The sequence below is a fragment of the Alexandromys fortis genome, unplaced genomic scaffold, assembly GCF_014885135.2.
Source record: "Alexandromys fortis isolate MF-2015 unplaced genomic scaffold, M_Fortis_MF-2015_v1.1 scaffold_4, whole genome shotgun sequence".
In the NCBI taxonomy this organism is placed as follows: domain Eukaryota; kingdom Metazoa; phylum Chordata; class Mammalia; order Rodentia; family Cricetidae; genus Alexandromys; species Alexandromys fortis.
This window is the reverse complement of record NW_026067944.1, coordinates 22,988,027-22,992,514: the sequence shown is the minus strand read 5'-3', so window position 1 is coordinate 22,992,514 and position 4,488 is coordinate 22,988,027.

Genomic DNA, 4,488 nt, shown 5'->3' with positions numbered 1-4,488 from the left:
CTAAAGTTCTCCCTCCCCTTCTTCTTTGGGGTTCCTGGAGCTCCAAGGGGAGGGTCCTGTTGAGGAGCTCCAATTTGTTCTCTCTCTCCACCTAGTGCTTGACTGTACATTTCTATATCTGCTTCTATCAGCTGTCAGAGAAAGCCCCTCTGATAATTGGAGACACACTGATATATGAGTATAGCAGAATATTTCTAACAGCTAACTTTTTGAAGAGAATCTGACAAAAAGTTCATATGAAGTCACTTAGGATACTGTGATTTTGGAATGCAGGGTTAGTGAGGAATGATGAGCACCACAGCTAGTTATTTCATTAAATGTGGGTCTATATCACATCTCAGGTAACTACAGTGACATCACTCAGGAGTGGAGACAGATCTTTTCTCCTGCAAACCTGATAAAAAAAGAAAATAAGGAATGAAATTCTACCAATGGATAAATTTCAACTTAGGACTGAGAAAAGTCTTTGCTTTATTTTTGGCGAGGGATGGACAGAGAGAGGAGGCAGGATATTTCCAATGCTGATTATAAAAATTCTACCAACCTGGATATGTCTGGTGTTCCAAAAGCCCAATAGAAGTTGCCCCTTCCATCTAACGCTTGGACCCCACACCACTCCTTTTCTCCTGTGAGCACCAGGAGTATGGTTGATTCCTGCAGTGTGACTTGATGGGTATGAGGGAATTCTTTTGTCCAAGAAACCCTTGAAATTTTCAGTTACTTCCAAGATGGCGAGCTACTGGGGATATTTCAAACTATCTAACACTTGGACCCCACACCACTCCATTTCTCCTGTGAGCACCAGGAGTATGGTTGATTCCTGCAGTGTGACTTGATGGGTATGAGGGAATTCTTTTGTCCAAGAAACCCTTGAAATTTTCAGTTACTTCCAAGATGGCGAGCTACTGGGGATATTTCAAAAAGCACATGGATGGTATTCATTGATGTGTAAGTTCCCTGAGCCAAGTTATCTCCATCTATAGTGATATTCATTGTCCTTCCTTTCAAGCCCCAAAGGAAACCTAAGTTTGGAGGTGATCTGAAGATAGCCATCAACTTCGGGGTGGTTTGCAACGCCTCGTGGACATGACCAATGTTTTTCTGCTAGACTATGAACTCAGACAGAAGGGACAGAAGCGTTCTCCTTTGCTGTCAAACCTGCTGCTGCGCACCAGGGCAGAAATCTGTTGGGGTATTGATTCTGATAATTATTCTAAATAAATGCTAGAACAAGCTTCAAAAAAAAAAGTTGCCCCTTCCTCAAGAAGTTACTCTAGAATCTAGTGGTCTTTAAACGTCTCTAATTTTGTTTTACTCATATCCCATCTTTTCCATTTGCTCCCATACTTCTCTGAAAGCAGTGACTAATCATTTTACTACAGTTACAAACTGAAGGATACAAAGGAAAGCCACTGTTGGTAAGAGCACAGTAAAGGATGGGTACCTAGTAGCTAACCATGGTTAACAGAGACGTGTCAGAGATGATGAGAGTTTCCTAGAGTAGTATATGGCTCCTTCACCATATTAAAAGGGTTCATGATCTGTGTAGCATCTCTTTTGCACCTTTAATAGTGGGTTAGTCAGTGTCCATCCCTACTGGAGAGCCTAAGCAAATAGACACAACAACTATTTTGAACATTTTATGGTTTATACTTTTCCTTCCATCAAAATGCTTGGAACCAATTTATATGCAGCAATGAATATGTCCTGTGATGAGAGATAGACTTTTCATATAAGAGGGAGAAAGAAGAAGGATGCAAAGGAAGTGAGAGATTGAGGAGTTGATGGGGAATCTTTGCCAACCAATTATCTTTAAGATGTGGAACCAAGTTAGGGTGTGGTTTTCTGGGTCCTGGAGAAAAATGGCCAGCGGCCCAGGTGCCCTCTCTCTGTGTGGTTCCCTCGCAGCATAGCTGAGCTTGGATTTCTCATTCCTGTTTCATGAATTTTCCCCTTATAATAAATAAAAATGTAATTGTTTTATCTTTTAGATATCTTGGTTATTTCCCGAATTGAGCTAACTTCTACAAGGGATCTAAAAAAATAGTCATCTTCATTAAAGTTTCAAAGGCAACAAAACTGGGTATTTGAGCCTATGGCAATTTTATTTAACTTAGTTAATTCTATAATTTATTTAATTCTATAATTAATAAAGAATCCACCACAGACTTCAAATCTGAGAGAGACATGGTCTTCTTTTTTGCTTTTTGAATAAATTCCCTCAATTATTGTAAGCTGAGGGCCCGCTTGTTCTTCCCGGCCGCCAGGCTAGCTTACACCCAAAATAACCATACAGACCCTGAATTAATTAAGCTACTGCATGGCCATTAGCTCTAGCCTCTTGTTGGCTAACTCTTACATCTTTATTTAACCCATTTCTAATAATCTGTGTATTGCCACATGGCAATGGCTTACCGGGAAAGATTCAGCATGTCTGACTCTGGTGGCTCCATGGCATTCCTCTCTGACTCTGCTTTCTTCCTCCCAGTTGTGAGCCCCCTGACGTGGACTCCTGAACAAATTTGAAAGCTGGCAAGAGCAGAATGCACTCTTAATCACTGACCTGTCTCTCCTGCCCCTCATAGGAATTTTTAAAGAATGTTTAATAAGTCACTTGATTAAAAAAATGAGATCTCAAAAATTTAAGAATAGGAAGCCACCAAATTCTTCTGTTTGTTCACTCACTCAATAAATAAAGACTGCTTGCTGCTGGCACCAGGCACTAGGGACACAAAAATAAATGAGAAATACAAAGTTTGCAATTAAACTCCTAATTTACATCATCATAATTTGTTCTAGCTTTATGGAAACAGCTTAGGTTTTAAGAATTCAAATTCAAGAATTTAAGAATAAAGCTAGTGTGTGTTCCCCAAATCCCACCTCTTACACTCCTGGTGGGAATTTAAAAAGTGCACTCCTGGGATGCATTATTCCTAATAGCCAATATTTTTTTTTAAAAAAGTGTACATTCAATCAGTGACCATATGAATAAAACCAAGCAGAAATCCAGAGAGCAATTTAGGGGTTGGTATCACTCTTAAGACAACCCTGTCTCTCCTGAGCTCAGAAATTACAAAGAAGACACCTTATCCCTTTTGAGGGTGGCTTCCCTTATGACAGACCTCCCACTAAGACCTTGTCTCGTGTTCCGTTGCCTCCCACACCACCAGGCTCATGGCTAGGCTTGTAATGTATGAGCATTAGTGTACACACTACGGCCAAACTGTAGCCGTTCTTCCTAGTAGCTTTCTTCTCGCTCCAACTCTGCCTCTGCTATCAATTTAATCCACCAAAATTCTTATCTCTTAAGTGAATTTGGGGTTTTGGTCTTTCCTGGGAAAAGAAAACACTTTATCAAGTTTTGCTTTCTTCCTTTCCCTTTTCTCCTTTCCTAAGTTTGTATGTTAGCATACATTTCCTTCACTAAGAACTGTTTTCCTGTCTTTTGTACCCAAACTCCTAATTTTAACAATTACAGGCATTCTGTATATTTAAGGTAGAGTTAATAGATAATGAATGTATAAAGTTAGCAAGGTGATTGGTAGAGAGAAAAACATTTCCATTATCCCATATTTACTCATTATTTTTGTTTTGTAGAAAAAGCATATGATATCTACTCACTTGGCAGGAATCCAAATACAGTACAATCTTGCTACCTCTACATCTAAGTGGCACTATCATCTTTCCAAATTGTGTTCATCTTACAAATCTGTGGTATACTCTGTCCTACGCATTTCTACTGTCACCTCACAACTGACCCTTTGTAAACACTCCTTTATTCTTTATGTATGCTACAGTTTGGATATTAAAGGTTCTCCAAAGCTGACCTTTTAAAGGCTTAGTTTCCAGTTTGTGGTACTGTTGGAAGAAAGTCAAAATGCCTGGCGATGTGCCTAATGGAAGACAATGAGGCTATCAGGTTTGGGTAGTAATATATTAGAAGATGACGTTAGAACACTAGATCCCCACCCCTCTCTGAGATGAGAAGCTTTACTCCACCATGTGCCCTCTGCTGTGAAGTTCTGCCTTTCCATAGACAAGCAATCATGACTACAACCTCTGGAACCAAGAACCACAATGAACCTATCACCTTTGAAATTGTTTCCCCTGGGTGTTTTGTCACATAAACTGGAAAAGTGATTGACACAATTAAATACACCAGCCTGGTGCTCAAGTGAGTTTGTCGCAAAGGAATGGACTTGGGAGTCCTGAGTACAGTGGGGGTGATTCTATAGGAGAGAACAAGGAGAGTAAGTTAGGTACTGTGGCAGAGAGCACAGGAAACTTACTGTATAAAGATCCCTCACTGAAGACCAACCAGGAGTGATCAGAGAAGCACAGAGAGCCGGGCGCTGGTGGAGCACGCCTTTAATCCCAGCACTCTGGAGGCAGAGGCAGGCGGATCTCTGTGAGTTCGAGACCAGCCTGGTCTACAGAGCTAGTTCCAGGACAGGCTCCAAAGCCGCAGAGAAACCCTGTCTCGAAAAA